Here is a 19,001-nt window from a genome sequence, read left to right as displayed (position 1 = left end):
CGAAATAGCTGAAAACATTGCAACAATTTTAAAAGACATTATTTAATGGTGAATTCTGCACACATATTAAAATTTTTACTTTTACTCAAAGTATTAAAAATAAGCGTAAAAATGTCTGTAGAGTTAGAAAATAAATTTAGTATTTCAAATTATAATTAATAGATAAGATAATGATATTAAAACTCAAAAGTTATGCTTAAATTCATTTTGAAAATTATATTAAAAATCAGAGAAAAATAGTAAGGTAATGTAATTGATGTTACTAATTTTTAATGTTAACTTTTTTTTTATTTTAAGATGATATAAAAATATTTTTATACAGAAATTATGTAGCGATAGAAAACAAAACTAACAATACGATAAAACGATATAAAGCAATGAACATCATTCTTTCTCGTTTTCTTTGTTCGTTTCTTTCAAAATTCTTATTACTAATCGTTATTTTCTTTGCACTTGAAACGCAGAAACTTAATGAAAGTGCAACTATTCATTAAGTAGATGGTTTCTCTTAAAATTAAACTTTATGACTTTAAAAACGAATGTAGAAATTCTCTTCTTAATTAGATACGTTACTGAAAGTGTCTTTCAAGAAATCGTTAGTTTTTACGTGTTTTCCTCTTTTTCTTTATAAATAATCATATTCCTATATTCTGCTCCATAGATTCCATTTCTTTTACTTTTACTTAAGAAATGTCTAAAAGCTTTTTATTCGTTACTTATTTATAAACTCCATTTTCTAGTTAAAGAAAGTTTTATATCAGATGGACATTATATTGAGAAAATAATTTCTTTATAACTACAACCGTACTGAATCAAAAAATTTTTATACCCTTAAAAACAGTAAAAAATTTTCAAACAGCTTTTATATTCTTTTATTTTCAGACCTTTATCTTTTGATATTAAATATAACCTTACATTTCAAATGAAAAAATTTACAATTTACATACTTGACTTTTAATTGAGTAAAAATAAATAGGAATAATGGAAATTATTCTTTACTAATGAAATTTGAAGTGTATTTACAACTGTCTGATTTTCTGCCAAGAAAATTATTTTGCGACATCAAAAAGGAGTTAAATTGCATAAGGATACATTATAAAAACATCAAATAGGGAGAAAAGAGATACGACGACTTCTCAAGAAGAAAAGCTTTCTTCTATTTTTATGGATGCATAATTTTTCATGTCACTTTTACTTTCAGCATTTAGAATGAATAAAATATTAACCAAAAATGTAATGAAAAAACCTTATCAAATTTAAATATAAAAGAATTAAATAGCTCAGAAGTTTTTATAGTAAATCTGCTATAACAGATTCCTTACTTGATTTATGTGCATATGGAGTTGCCTTCTAGAAACATGTTCATTTACATTCTTTTCATAAAGCTCAGAAATAAGCTTTATCCTTCAAACATGTTTCAGTTTTCTATCTTCATTTATATTCTTTTCATAAAGCACTGCATTATACTTTATCCTTCAAACGTGCTTCAGTTGTAAAATACTTTAAATTCAACATGTTATGGTGTTAATAACATACACTTTTATGTACTTTTATGAAAAATATCTATACTGGATATAATAAATTGCATAGTAAGATAAAAAAGAATATTATACTGTGTATAAATGGATTTCTTAATCATTTGAGCACGAGGCTGAAATCATTTGTGTTCTAATCCATAACTGTTCGTTTCTTTTTTTTTTTTTTTCATGTTTAAAAATTTAGATCCAAATAAAAATAATTTTAAATCACAAAGAAATTGGAAAATTTCAAAAGCTGATAGAAATTAAAATTACACTTGTAGCATGATATGTAATAAATCGCTCTTGCTCTGCGGTAGACAGCAAAATACGCTTTTACCATGATAGATTTTTAAAAAAAGACATATTTGTAACATTGTAGATAATAAACCACACTTATACTATGATAGATATATAAAATTTCTTCGAATTTTGCGCCATTTTTTTTTCATTTTTATTTTTTATCAGATAATTACTTTTTATTTAGAATTCTCACTGAATCTCTACATCCGGCCCTATTTTTAAGAAGAAACCCATAAAAATTATGGTTTTGTTTTTTTATGATTCAAATCACTATTTATTATTTATTTTAATACTAGTCGCCTCTCCAATCTTCATCAAAATATTTTAAAACTTCAAATTTTGATTTTCATATAATTCACTTATAATATTATAAACGCCTTCAGTCATAACGTAATATATATATCTCTAACTTTCTGTTAGCTCCCGTAGAATTTATGCTTTAAATTAAAGTGGAAAGGATTAATCTGCAATTAATATAATAATATTTTTTAATGAAACAAAGCATTTTTTATATGATTAATGAAAACAGAGTCACTGAGCGTTTAAACTTTATGGGCACTAACAAATATGTAACGTATGTAACGTAACGTAACACTAACGTTAATTTATGTAATATCTTAAGAATTTGTCAACAAAATTTTCTCAGATTCATCATAAGCAAATCTATTAATTAACAATGTTTAATTTTAAATGCATCAAACACTAAGAAAATAAAACGAATTGTTTAAAATAATCGGTCTAAAACAGGTTAAAAAAAACTACTTAAAAAACGATGTACTTAAAACTATAAGCATATGCAAAAAATATATAACTAACATAAATACAATTTAATTACAAAAGCATACAACTAACCTTAAAATAATTTAAATCGTCCGCATCCGTTGATAATACTTGCCAACAATCAGAACACAATGCGCATGCGTGAATTTTCAACGCTAGTTACGGTAACGCAAATGCGTGAATTTTTCTACGCCAGTTGGGATAACGCTATGTGGATTAGAAATTTTTAATTTCCTTTATTCTGTTTTATTTTAATTCAAAAGTACTTCAGAAAGAATCTGAAAGATCGATTAATTAACAATGTTTCATTTTAAATGCATCAAACATTAAGAAAATAAACAGAATCGTTTGAAATAATCGGCCGAAAAATGTTAACCCTATCCTCATTAGCGTGGGGGAAAAAAACTGAAACCTTACTAATTCTGTGACTTTTACAATTTTCTTCAAGTATAGAATCGGATATTTTTCTTTAGAAAACAAGAAATAAAACTAACTTTCTATCCATTTTTATGAAAAAGCTTTCTTTTGTAATTAAAAAATTCATTCATTTTTTAAAATAAAATGTCTGATCAAACATTTACCGAAAGTAAATGACGAAACATTAAAGCCAAATGATTTCTTATTTATTCTGTTAAAAAGGTTTTAAATATTGATGAATCGCTTCTGTAACAACAAAAAGAATGCTAAATTTTCCTGCTTATGTATTATTGAGTTGCCATGAAAACCTGAATCTGCAAATTGTAAAAATAAATAAAAAGAAAATTTATTCTAAATATCAACAAATAGCACATTCCTTCCTCCTCTTCATTTTACCTTAAAAAATACTTTATAATGTTAGAGCAGAAAACAGTTTACGACAGCTCTGACTTTAATGGACATTCTAATTCCTGATCATTTCAAAATATATGTCAATGAAAAGCAAACATTAAAACCCACTGTTACAGCTTAGTTATACTCGTGAAAGGAAAAATAAAAGTTGCTTGTTTAAATGAAATTAGTTATCCAAAACTTTAAAATTAATAGAAAAATATCGAAATATTTTCCAGTATTCTTTTACTGTTCAAATTTAATTGTTTAGTTTCGTAAAAGTTATTGTGAAAATTTAGATTAATTTTGCTTATTTTTTCGCCGCTTTCAGCAATTTTCCTTGGCACTCTAAAATTGAAAGTATATTGCAAAATTCTGCCTTTTCTCTCAAGCTATAACTAAGAGCAATTTGTCGATAGAAAAAAAACTCTACATTTGAGTGTTTTTCTTTTGCTTTCCAAACTTTAAATTAGCGAATTTGTTGTAAACAATGATTATCGAAAATGTATACAGCATTCACACATCTTATAGATTGAAACAATTTGAGGCATTATATTTTACTTCCATTTAATATGTTGTTCCAATGCCTCTAAATTTTTTAGACTCAATAAATGCAACTTTTGCCACATGCCATATTTCCATCAGATAGCAGATTTCGCCTTAAAAAATATTATCAATGTATGTTTATGAGATACAAGTAAATGCAATCTTTAAAATGTTATTTAAGATTGCTAATATCTGCTTTTACAAATACTTTAATAATGCTATACAAATTAAAACTTGAGTTCAAATTAATTGATATTTTTATTTGATATTAAATGAAATAGAGGCAAAAATAAAACTTAGGGCAATTACTTTCATGTAGTAAATAAATTATGAATATAAAAAAACAAATGATGAACACCATGTTGTTTCTTTCCATGTTCTTTCAAATTTGCTTCTTTAATTGTACCTAATAATTTAAAATAAAATTTATCTATTAATTTTAAAAAACAAGCATTCAAAAGGAATCAAATGGTATGGTACACGCATGATGATTAAGCTTTCTCAATACATCGATTTTGTCCCGAAATCGGACTATTTCAGAATTCATGAGATAAGTAATTGAAGGGAGTTGGCATTATGTAAGATCTGTACAATAAGTGTTACAAATAAAAATATTCATCTGGTCACATTTGTTACGTTATGTCATGAATCACATCAAATTACTTACTATAAATCTATAACTATTGTTCCAAATTGAGAGCCACCCTGCCTGACAACGATTTTTAATGTCCTATTCTTGTATCATATATCAACAGTAACATAGAGAAGATTCCAATACCAAAAGATGACGATGCGTATTCTAAGGACTGATTAGGAACTGCTAATCGGTATTTCTTCTTGGATAACAATCCCGGTGTCATCTTTACATTTCCTCAGTTTCCTTACAGCTCAATATCGAGAATGCAATGGCATCGTGAACGAAATTTTATTTATTGACGTAAAATATTTCTTCCCTCGCCAGTAAACTACTCGAAACACGTATTATTTGGTGAAAAATTATTGATTTAATATGTGTTATTGAAATCAAGAATTTTTCTTGGTGTTCTTTATTTTTTTCCTGTTGGTATCAAATGCCATAAGCCATATGCCTTTTTTAGGAAAAAAACATGTCAAATCCTTTTTTAGCTTTTTAGGAATTGTTCGCATAGTTCATTTCAGAAACAAATTGCATTTTTACTTAGAAAAAAAATATATTTTGGATACGATAAGGTAAAATTTTTATTACCTTTTCATGCGCAAATTTCATGCGCAATCCATAAGTTAATTTATCAAACATTTCGTATAACAAGGCAGTAATAAAGATGTGAATAGTTATAAAATATTCTTTTTAACGCTAATTATTAATAAATAATGAAACTAGTTTTAAAATTTAGATCGTAAGATTTAATTTTTGATATTTGAAAACAAATCTCTTATTAAAATTTCGATTCTAAAGAACATAATTATATCAACATAATATTCCAGAACCAGTCTCTTCAATCTCACTATTTCCTTCAATACAAAATTTTAATATTTTTATCTCCTTGTTTGATATGTCAAAAGAACAAAGGAAAATATTTCGTTCCTTATTTAAAAAAAACTCATTCCAAATTCGTTTTCTAAACACTGTTAATCAGATTATAGAAAAAAAACATGTTTGGCTACATTATCTTATGCCCTGATTATAGTTTGGATGTAATGAAACGTTCTATCAACAGCAGAATAAATCGTATATGCAAATATTTTCGTCTACTCGTTAGTCAATTTAGATATCCATTTAAATAGTGATTGCGTACCTGAAACACTTTCATTGGCGGCGCTTTACAAAAATTCACAAATCTCAAGTAAGGTATTTTTTCTGACAAAGTGAGTAAACGGAAATTAAATCCATTTTATGTGGATAGTCTAAATAAACCTGACCCGCTGAATAATGCAATACTGATAACACATAACTCATGCATATTCACATAAGGAACAGAAATAAGAATCACATGGTGACTGTGGATTATCTACCCTATTCATTCAGGAGAGCGATAGAGCTCATATTATTTGAGAGTTGACCCATGATCCAACACTATTTACTGAAATGTACTTACTATCAAACATAAGAGACGCAGATAAACTAATACACAAGTATTCTCGGCTATATCGTTCAGGAAAAACGTATAGTTCAAAAACATATATTATCTGAAGATCAACTTCACCAACTATCCAACGTCATTTAGAAATGTTATACCGTAAATACTGCATGAAAATACCATAAATACTGCAGACTATACTTTCTTTTCATTCAAAAACGAGGTATAGTCCATAGTCTTTATACAGCAGTCAACATGCGCCAATGATTTGAGGCCATTCACTGAAGTGTAAGACCACAATTGTCCTTCTCAATTTGCTCTGAATTAATTTGTATCTCTTGGTGGTTTATAAAATGTAATTCCATGAACAGAACAGAATTCTTCTGTCCATGCTTTACATCAATCAATACTATACTAGTATCGATGCTCTTTAGTTTATTGGAATCTGTTCTGTGTTCGGGTTGCTAAGATTCGAGACTGCCGCTACTATAAAAATCTGGATAATTCTATACTATGCAGCTGTCAGCAATCAGCAATTGTAAATATACGACGTAGTCAAGTATTAGTTTGTAACATTTATGGCTTCCTCTTACTGAAGAAATTAACTGCAGCCAAGCGTTTTACTACTTGACAATACATCTCACGTATTATAGTCTTTTGGAAGGCGGTGCATTTCCAAAAATAGTTTTTTCCAGACATCATGCGCAGAACGCCTAATATCTGAAATTTCATCTCAAGATGCCTGACTTTCTTCTCCGTCTTTCAACTTTTCTTGGACGGATATGCAAAATGGCTTACAAAAAATTGTTTTTTCTGTAATAAAAGTTCATTATAAATGGTAGTTATTTTTATATGAAATGTTTAGCATGAATAAATAAAGTGACGAACATATCTACGATAACTTTGATTTTTTTTTTTTTTTTTTACTTTCTCTATGCAAAAGATACACATTTTTCTTTCGAATTACAACAAATATTTCAACAAATGAAATTAGAATATCGGTTATAAGTAATCTATAACATAAAGTGTAAGTAAACTATAACATTGAATACTACAATGCTTATTTCTAAGTGGAACTGGGGGCATAAATTTTGGAGATTGTATTAAAAAATGCTAATAAATCTCCGGAATAGTAATGAAGTAATTACATAATTATTCTTTAAAGTAGAAATTCTAATTTTTTAGACCATCGTCAGCTCTTCACTCTTTTCCATTTTCCCATGCTATTGTTTCGCACATCAAGTCAGAGACTTAATTTCAAGAGCAACTCAACAGTTCCAAGTTTCAATAGATGTATAATTAAGATACACTGATTGAAGTATTTGATCAAAATTCGGTGTTTTATGTCATCCTTTTCTTCTCTTATGTTGTAAAACAGTAACTTTAATGAAGCAAGAATATCTTATCATTTTGGTTGATTAATCCAAAATGTGGAAAAACCTTAAAAGTATCGATGCAGTGATCGGAGTGAAAAAAAGGTTACAACAGCGTTTCTCAACCTTTCAGTATTCGCGGCCCAGTTTTCAATCATAATTTTCATCGCTCCCCCCCCCCGTTTACAATGGAATGTATACAACAATAATGTATATTGAGTATTTTGTATTCTGTTTATAAATTATTTTTAACTAACTTCTAAAACAAGACTAAAAGCGAGCCAACGTTAGAGAGAAACCACATCTGGCATTTTGACGAGCGAGCGGTTAGCAGATGAAGCGAATAAAAGCGGAGAAAATTTCAATATTATATTTGAAATAAAAGTCAAACAGGGAGATAACGTTAAAAGAATATGAAAGTAGAAAAATTCGTTAATGAAAGTTAAGCTAGACGGGGTGAGCTAAATTTAGAAGCTGGGAATACATTTTTTTCCGAATAATAAAGAAATAAAACAGAAGCATGACTAAACAAAAGAGAAAAAAATAAGTAATGTTTGTGGAATCGAATCAACACGACCGATGCCGACTCGAGCATGCGCAGAGCAAATGTTTTCTCATATGAAGAAGGAAAATGTTCGATAACGCAAGTTTCAATTCCAGCCAGTCTCATTCGAGTCGACCCTTTTATCACTATCGAATCTATCGTGAATGTGTATGTTATATATGTTTTCGTGTTAATTGCAATTCACTATATTAAATATCCACGGCAGCGATTTATACAGACTCATGGATAAATTTTTAAACGAAAGTAAGCGAGCGTTAGACGATAATCAATCATCAATAAGTGCACAGACGAGCGTGGTTCCGAAAATATTTAAATTTTGGATTTACCAGTACTGAAGTGAAGGAAGAAAAAAGGTCCCTGTGTATCATTTGCTCAAAAATATTGGCCGCAGACAGCATGAAACCTAATGAACTTAAATGACATTTCGAAACGGTTCATAGGAAGTATGTCAACAACCCAGAGAATTCTTTGAATTAAAATTAAAATCATATAATAAGCAAAAATCATTTTTTAAAGAAACTTTGTCTGTGAATAAAAAAGCTTTAATTGCATCTTACAAAATTTCATATAAAATAGCCAGATGTAAGAAACCTCACACCATTGGTGAAGAGCTTATTTTACCAGCAGCAATCGAGATTGTAGAAACTATGTTTAGAGATAATCTTTCAAAACAATTGCAATCCATACCTCTTTCAAATGATATTGTTGCTCGTCGAATTGGTGATATAGCTGAAGATGTGCAGTGTTAGCTTTTCTCGAAGTTACGTGACAAATTGTTTTCATTGCAGCTTGATGAAGCAACGGATAGTAATAAAGATGCTCATTTAATTGCTTATGTTCGATTTTGTGATAATATGTCAGTAGTCGAAGAACTACTTTTCTGCAAACCAATAGAACTCAAAATAACAGCCCTCGCATTATTTGCTATTTTAAATGATTTTATGAACGAGGCAAACATAGAATGGAAAAATTGCTTCGGAATATGCACCGATGGTGCTCGTTCAATGTCCTGAATATTCCAAGGTATACAAGCAATTGTAAAACAAAAATCGGCTCAGTGGGTCTGGACACATTGCATGATCCACAGAGAAGCTTTGGCTTCGAAGGAAAGGAGTCCTGGTCTGAATATTGTCTTAACGTAGTAAATTATATAAGAATGAGACCCCTGAAATCGAGAATCTTTTCCGCACTTTGTAAAGACATGGGTTCAGTACATTCAGCGTTACTATTTTATTGCGAGGCAAGGTGGTTATCACGTGGGAAATTTTTGCAACGTGTTTATGAATTAAGAGAAGAAATCGCCATTTTCCTAGAAGAAGAAAACAGACCGGAGGCCGAGAATTTTCGCAATGGTTTATTTGAGATGAAATTGAGCTACTTGCTCGACATATTTGAGAAATTAAATAACTTGAATCTTCAACTCCAAGGAGCAAATACACGTATGTTGGATACGAGGGATAAAGTTAATCCTTTTTGTAGAAAATTGGAATTGTGGAGCAGAAATTTAAAGCAAAAAAACCTAATAATGTTTGCAAATGTGAATTATTGTACTAAAACTTACAAGGCTGAAGAAGAACATGTAAAATTTATTTTTGTGACCATTGAAAATCATTTAGCCATACTAGCAAAAAATTTTAAAAAGTATTTTCTTGCTGACAACAAATTGATAGAAAGTTACGAGTGGGTTAGGGATCCATTTCATAAGACTCCCGAAGGACTTTCAATTGATGATGAAGAAAAATTCATAGACTTCACGACAAGTGGGGAAACTAACAGACAATTTAGTAATAAATCACTATTTGAATTTTGGGCAGGAGTAGAGGATGATTTTTCTGCACTAAAAACAATGGCATTTCACATTCTATTACCATTTTCAACATCCTACCTTTGTGAAACTGGATTTTATGCTGCGGCTTCTTTGAAGACAAAATACAGATCTCGGCTAAATATAGAAACAGAACTAAGATTGGCTATTTCTAATATTAAGCGTTCCTTCGAAAAATTTTGTTCTGAAAGACAGGCCCAAGGAAGTCACTAATAATTATTAAATTTGTTTTTAATTTAGTATGTTTTGATTTAATAAGTTGTTTTACTTTAATAAGTTACTAAATATGTCAAATGTATTTTGTTTTCTATGTGCACGTGTGCTTTCCTTTCAGCCAGTTAATCAATTTTTTTAAATAATATTTTCTTGCGCCCCACAGGTTGAGAATCGCTGGGTTACAGGAATAGAGAAGTTCGTAAAAAACTTTAGTTCAGTTTGATAAAAAATACACATTAAGAAATCAATATACAAATATCAAAGGTTATCTAGACATTAGATTTTTTTGTCCCTTTAGATATTTATTTGTTTATTACTGCTTATTTTTATATCTTGAAGAAAAAAAGAGATTTCAAGGCTTTTATTGAAATGTGTAATCGTAATTTTATAAACAGCAATGTGACTGCGTATAATAGGTATTTCAATTTAAATTTAATTACTTGGAATATAGGGGGAAAGGTAATAATCGAGCCTGAAACGAATTAATACTATCTGTTGGCAGAATCCTAGGAAGACCTTGAAATGCGTCAACAATTTCCTGTTCCCTTTGCTAAAAAAAAATAGTGGGAAAACAAAACTCAAACAAAATAAACAGAAAAGTTAGAAAAGCAAAGGTAGCTTAAATATATTTTCTCACTCAGACTTCGGTGTAATATATGGAATAAATATACATAAAAATAATATACATAAATAATATACATAAATTTTCTTCTATGTAGTAATGTATTGTATATATATATATCTCTATTCTCATTTATTAGAAATAAATATTTTAAATATTAATATTTTAAATCTGTTCTTTCAGTTTGAATAACCCTGCATAACTATCTCACTTCCACTAGGAGAAAATAAAACGAGCAAAAAAAAAAAAAAAAAGGAATTATCGTTATCCGCCTTCGTTTATTATGGCATTCCAGCAAGACTCAAGTTATGCTTTGCTCATTAATACATTTTAGTAACCGCACTTCTATAAAGCAAGTGTGTTACAGAAATATGTATATATTATGAATAAATATTAAAATATTATCTTTATATCAAGTATCATTTTTCTTTTGGGATTTTTTCACTTATAACCTGACTTCCAGGTCACTCCAGTAATCGTGAACTTGTGATCTGATTAAGTAAATACTTCAAATGCCATAGCATAGATTGCTTATTTGCATTCTTTTAAAACTTTTTTGCTTATATTCAGAGTGAAAATTAATATCTGAATACAATATTCTAATAATCTCTTTGGTGTTTATATTTCTCTCTAATAATTCTTACTAGATTTATTACAATTTGAAAATAAAATGAAATTTTAAGTTCAATTGGAATGACTTACTGAACTCAATTTTTCCAAGGAAAAATTCTATTTTTTATCTTCATTTCAACTGAATTATTTCAAATAAAAATTGCTTATCTTGAATTTAGGCAAAAAAAGAAAGAAATGAACTTAATGGGAAAACAAATGTGTCTTTTAAAAAAATAAATATTTAATGTATTTCAATGAAATTTTTGAACTTCAGCCATTTTATTTTTAAAAAACTTTTTGTTATTGATTCATTCATAAGTCATTGAAAAGGAACGAAATATGTCAGGGAAATTGTTGCAAAATCACGTTTTCTAAAGTCAACGAACTTTTTAAAAAAGCAATTTTCATTTCGATAGATGCTTGTTTTATTTCTTTATCATTTATATAGTCGCCGTATAATTGAACTTCCACCAAATAAATTGATGACAGCAGAAAGACTTTACGAGCTGAAATTTAACAAAATAAATATAAAATAACAGAATGCATTGGTAAAGAAATTTTAGTAAAAAGTAAAATATATACGACTACAATATTTTACTGTTCATTTCTTTAATTTTTTCTTTTCTATCATTTCAAATTAGTCAATACCATTAAATTATTACTTTTATATTATACTTATATTTTATATTATTTTATACTTATCTATTACTTCTATCCTACATATTTTTTTAAGGAAAATTTGGCACCATTATTTTTTCTGTTCATGAAGTCGCTCTCAAAGTCAGTTTTCAGATTCTCAATTTACTTTCATTTATTTAATGGCTTACCTATATCGAGTGTCTCATCAGAGGTGTACACCAGAAATACGTAGATTAAAAGTTACCAGGTAAATAAAGAGATTCTCTCTTACAAGATGAGTATTGAATGTTGCGGGGTCGAATTACCTCCATCCAATGATAGAATGCTCCTTTTACATGAAGGTTTGGGTTTTGGCAAAAAAATATGGCTGGTTCATTTGTGGCTTTTAGGACTTATCCTCTCATTGCCGATTATAGTTTAGATAACTCCGGATGTTTAGGTAAGGCTGATGCAGATTTTATTGTTTTTCACTGCTTTTTACCGAATCATTTTAATTTATAAAAATGGCTAAATCTGAATTTTACCTTTATTTAACAGAAGTGTTGCTTGTTTGCCAGTGGTGTAGATAAATCTAAAGCATGTCTAAAGAGCATGAATCGGTGTTTAAGATCATGATTCTACTCTCTAGATGAAATTTTAACTAGCAATTTTTAAAGGCTGGTAGACAGATATGTGTTTATAAATTAATATTCTCTTTTTCCAGACGATTCTGGAAAATGTTCTGGCTTTTTCCAAGTGAAATACAAATGTAGGCCAGTTTTTCTCTATTAAATAGGAACACTAAAAAAATTAATGAAGCCGAATCAAATTTCTGGTTCAAACGATAGCAATTTGACAGAAACTCTTGACCATTTGTGATTAGAGTCATCGTTATAGATTTCTTCCATACAATGCCACTGCTATTTTTTAATCTATAGTTTTAAGGATTAAATCATGCATTTTTGCAAGATAATATTTATAATAAGGCATATTATCTATAAATTGCGTCATGCAGAAAGCAAATTGAAAAATCACTAATAAAACTCTACAGAGTAGACCAAGGAGTGCAGCGCTACCAAATTTGATACATAGTTATTTCTTGTGCAAACGATGTTTCTATAATTTTTTTTGAAATCATAATTACATATCTTTAATTAACAATTAATTTATACTTTTCCGTTTTTCCACAACCTTAAATGTATTACTGAACAAAACTAATTTAAAATTCAATAAAATAAAAGTTTTTATGATAATACTTATTTATACAATTTTTTTTGCTGTAATTTAAATATATTTTTAAAGATATTTCTATTTTACAAAATTAATCTCCATTATTTTAGTTATTGAATTCATACTCACATTTGCTGCAACAATATTAAACACATTTTTTGTGTCCACGCACACTGCGACATACATAAGAGCGAATTTTAAAAATACGATTAAGAAAGGCAAATCAAGTATAAAGCATTGTTATGCTAAGATGTTCTGGATTTGAAGTTAAAGCCTTTTTTAAATAAAAAATTCGCAACAATTTTTTTAAATATTTAATTGAACTCAAATGTAAATAAACGAAATATATATATAAAAAAATTAACTTTATTCTCTCTTGATAACTTTTTTAAATATAAAACTTAACTAACTGTAAAACTTAATTAACTCTGACTTAAATAATTAAGTAACAGTTAGCAGAAAAAAATTCAGAGATTCATTGAAAATAAAAACATATTCGCAAAAAAATTTCCAGAGTTTTTCGAAAATTTTCAAATTTAACATTTTTGTGTAAAACATCCATTTTCATAGAATATTCTTACATCTGCTGCTATGCCCTTCGAAGTAATTTTAGAAGTCCAGTTGATCTCATTCAATTAAATCTATATCACGAACAATAAAAAGACCGAGATTACATTTTCTTTTTCCTATAAATTTTCCTGCGATTATGTTCGAAATAAAATTAAAATTTATCCTTGTAATTGAATTTCTTATTTTTAAATGAACATATATAAAATGCTTAAATTATATATCCGTCACCAAAAAATTCCAGTTCTTCTTACTAAAGGTAAATAATTTTGTTACTAAAAAATGAAACTAAATATAAAATGAAAAAAAAAATTACGCTTCAAATCAAGGGTAATGTTTCTTAATTGCATTAATAAATAACCTACCTTCCTTATTCATTTTAAGTAAAACATAAGACATTTCTCATCGTGAAAATACGTAATTGATATTTTTTGTCATTTTATATCAATCAAACTTGCCTACTCTGATTATTAGATAACTTCCTTGTTAAACAAAAACTTTTCACTTGACTGCCGTGAATGGAATAATAATTTTATTAGTTTAAAAGTGCAATGATTGGATCACTTCAATCTACATTAACTATTTTAAATGACCTCGGGCAATGAAAGGTAATAATAATGTAATCAATATTTATGCAAATAAAGGAATAAATTATTTGATTTATTTATGAAAGAATAAGATGCGCATTTTTGAAAAACATCGCTTTGCAGGATGTTATCAGTAATTAGAAAAAGCGACTGCAATAAAAAAAATCAAGAAAATTCGAGATTTGAAAGAAAATGAGAATATTTCGTCATCTTATCATCACTGCAACGATGTTTTCGTGTAAATATGCCCGAAAATGAATTTCAAATGCATCATTATTTTTGTCTAAAAACACATCAGGTCCTCCATGGAAATGACGCCACACCCTATTCCCAACTGATCATTTTACAGTTAAATGTCTTGTTATCAAGGTCAAGCATTTGACACACTGTAGTTACGTTCGAATGAAACGACCTTAAATTGTACAGTAAAATGCACTATTTCCCAGAAATTATTGAACTATTATTAATTAAAGGCATTTTAGCTTAAATTGCTTTTTATAGTGGGAATTTATGTGCCATGTCGAGACAGTTTCTTTGCTTGCGCTAAAAGCAAATATTGTTGAACAGAATATCTACGGGCATTCATACAGTAAAACATAAAAGAAAATACAGATAGTTATAAAATAATGATTCATACAAAGCTTTATTAATCCCTACTGATAATTAAAAAAATAAGTGTATGTGTGCGTGCGTGCGTGCGTGCGTGCGTGTGTGTGTGTGTGTGCGTGTGTGTGTGTGTGTGTGTGTGTGTGTGTGTGTGTGTGTGTGTGTGTGTGTGTGTGTGTGTGTGTGTGTGTGTGTGTGTGTGTGTGTGAAATCACTCAATTAGAATTTTTATTTTGATGTTTTTATTGCTATAACTTTCAAAAATACTCCAGTGCAAAAATTATTTTTACACCGTTTTAAAATTAAAACATTATCTTTTCTATGGTTCCAATTTAGTAGCTATAAGATTCTTTTATCTAGAACTTCGAAGCATATTTTTAAATACATCTCACAACAATATATCCATTATAATGAATGAGTCCGAAATTGTTTTCATTTCTTCATCAAATATTTTATCAAATGATTTTCTTCTATTATTGAAAACTAAAGAAGGCATATGTTTAATATTTTAGTTTTCCAATGTGGAATTTATTCATTTAATAACGCTGTGATATCATGAATTCAGTCCCCATTTAAAAAAATCCATGCAAACATTGAATAAAACAAATGTAAAACTATTAAAATAATTCAGCTTTACTGTCAGACAATTTGATGGAATCAGAAACTGAAATTTAAATGATTTAAATTAAATTAAATATAATCAGTATCACCGATGAACCAGCAGGTCTCAAAAGGTAACTATTAATAAAGAAAAATGTGTGTGTCTTTGTTAGTATGTTTTGCCTATCTAATGGTCAAACTTTTAGGCACAGACGTATTAAATTTAGCAAGTTTACACAATGGAATGTATGTTCCTGTGTCTTACTTGAGTGCGTCTCGGTTGTGTATTTATCGTCTATCTTAAGAAACGGCGTTATTTGTAATTGAGGCTTGCTGACTGCGTTTCACCATACATCCATTACAAGCGAGCCCTTTCACTTTACGGATTTAGTGGTAGAATTTCTGTTACATTATTCTTTTGAACACTCACATTTATCTGGTAAAATAATTTTTTTGTCATTGACCTGTCTTGTGATAAATATGTGAATAAGTGAATCAAACAATTTCCATAAGAGATATCAACATTATGAAATTATTAATAAAATAATAAAGAAAATCGCAAATAATTATTTATACAAAGGCAATTGTTCGGATTCTTCGTATGTCATTATTAAATTTAAGATTCGAACTGAGAATGAAACATTTTGGTGATAAATTTATTCCCTAAAATTTATTCTTAAATGTCGTTCTATTAATAATTTACTCGCTATCCGGAAATACGTGAATTTTGATGTATACAAATATCCCAATTATTTTTAGTGAAACAAAATATTCCTGATAAACAGGTTTTCAAGAATTTGAAGAACTTGGTTGAAGCCATTTCATTCAACCCTTCCGCACATATTTTAGTTTATTTAGTGGCACTGCAAAGTATTTTCTCACTATGTAGTCTAGAAATTGGAGAGTAAAACGCTGTCTCAGATGTTGCTTTAGTTTTCTAACTATAGTTTTACATTACGAGATTTCAATGGCTTTTATTTTAGCTCAGCCATTTCGTTAATCATCTAATTTATCAAAACTGAAAATTTGCATTTTTGAATATAGTATATATCCAATCTGTTTTATGAAGTCACGAGTGGATAGCTAATCTCCGTTTAATTTCAATTTTAACTTGACTCTAATGCAAAATATTTATTTTGTTACATGCTTGCATCCCTGATTTGCAATGCACGCGCAATTCTTCAGATAATAAATATGATTTGGTCTCCTTGATGGAGTAGTGTCCTCGAAACTTTCCTGCATATTCTCTAATAAATATACTTGTATATTATTAACTGCATGTCTTTGGTGAAAAGTAATTACAGAAGAACATACTAGTGTGTGTTGTCTTATGATGCGGTTAACGCACAAGAACAAGAAAACCGGTTATGTATTTCAGACCCTTTTTTCCCAACCAATTGAAATCCAAATTTGACTCCAAACTTCTGAAGTTCACATATCCAATTTCATTAATTTACGTTATTGCATTTTTGAGCTATCACATTTACGTGCATGCAGAAGTATAGACCAAAGAGAGTAAATTCCTTGTTTATTTGTTCATAAATTGGATACTTATGCACTATATAATTAAAACTGCACCAAATTTTATACATCTAGCCTTCTTCGTTTTGTAGTTATCGTGTTAACTTATTTTTGGATAACCGGACAGAGTTCCTTCGAACGAATTTCATTCAAAATTTGATAGAAGTTTGATTTCTATAAATATGGTGTAGAGACCATATATCAAATTTCATCCCTTGAAATAAAAGGATATTTTAGCTATAATATTCATAAATAGACAGATATAATGCCGAAAATGTATTTTCTTGGAGGTTTGAAACATGGACATTCGTCAAAATCTCGAGTTCGAATAATATGACAATTAAAATATTTTCTTTTTGTACATTTCGTATGCAAATAGTATTTAGCTTTACATCAATACTTGTTTTATTTCTTAAAACTTAGCAAATTATTCAGAATATTTTAATTATTCCCATATTTTAAAACAATGCTTTAAATAAGAGTAAGCCTAAATAATATAAAGAAATGCGAGTCAAATTTAAAGCATTGTCATACCACGATATTCCATACTGGAGGATCGAATTTATTTTAAATATTATTTCATTCTATTTATTTCTTTCACTTTTTTGCCTTCCCAGGAAAATTAAAATTAACAAAACCAATATGTTTATAGAAATGCTTGGTGTAAAATTTACAAAGGAAAGTCCTCTCATTCATCATAATCCTTAGCTGATTGTGTTTCAAAATGACGAGATATTCCTCCAAAACAGCCTTTTTGAAACTTTAAAAAAGAATGCTTATCCAGTTAAATTAAACTAAACTAAATTCACACCGAAAATATGTAAGAGTTAACAATCCTTTTTTTAACCATTTTAGGTACATTTGACTGCTAAAACTAGTTATATAACCATTTCACCTAAGTTACAGATGATGAATTAAATTCGACAATAAAACTTTATTTACTTTCCAACTTTATTTAACTTTATTCGTCTGTTAATATTATATAACTTTATTCCTCTTCATAATAATTAATTTAATAAAACTTTATTCGTAAATAAACCTTTTATGTACTATTCCAAGCACCACCAAATTAAATCTCTTATAAACGAAAAAATCCTTTTAAAAAACTCCATATCCAAGGGTTAATTAAGACAGCAAAATGTGCTTTTTCTCTGAACAGTTGGACTGGTCTATTCAATCGGAACACGTGCTTAAGTTATTGAACGCAATGTATCTTCTTTTGTAATAATTGCATAATTGACCTTGTCAGGCAGAATATCTTCATTCAGATGATTTCTTTAAACTTTCAAGGTAGCTCTTAAAGTTGGTAATAAAAAGTTGGTGCATAAATTTCTATTAACTGATCTCAAAACTAAAAACAATCAAAATTATATGTCTTTATTTTAATACCACATCCTCAAGTCATACTCAGAAATTATTTATTCCACGTAAATGATAGCCACGAAAAATACGTCATGAATTACGTAAGGATCTGGTGACCGATTTTAATTAATTATGGAACATTTAGAAAAAAGTATCGATTTATATCTTGAGATATACAGTAATATCATTTTTACGAAAACTGATTATTGTGCTATTCATTAATCATACTAATAAATTAAATGGGCAGGGATGATGTTTAAGTTGTTTATAAAATATAAAAACACTCGACGAAAGCGACGTCATTACACGTTTACGTCATTTAGTTGAAGTGTTAAGCAATATATTTTTAAAAAAGAAATAATATGAAACAGTTTCTAGAATAACCAGTGACTATTCTGTTTTTTCGTATACCCGCATTATGTGCTGTATTTCGTATTTAATAACGAAAAGAAATGAGAGCCACTATGGAACTTATCTCAAATGATTTGTTACAGTTTCAAAATTTGACCTACTTACTAGGTCACAAATCAAATTTCATTCATCTTGTTCTACTTTTGAATTGTTGTGTTCACATACACATGGAAAAATAAAAAGGTTACAAGCCATAGGATGGACTTATTCCAAATTATTCCAAATAATTAAAACAAATTATAATTTGTTTTAATGATCACATGCTAATATTTATTT

The sequence above is a fragment of the Argiope bruennichi genome, chromosome 1, assembly GCF_947563725.1.
Source record: "Argiope bruennichi chromosome 1, qqArgBrue1.1, whole genome shotgun sequence".
Taxonomy (NCBI): Eukaryota; Metazoa; Arthropoda; class Arachnida; order Araneae; family Araneidae; genus Argiope; species Argiope bruennichi.
This window is presented reverse-complemented; position numbering follows the sequence as displayed.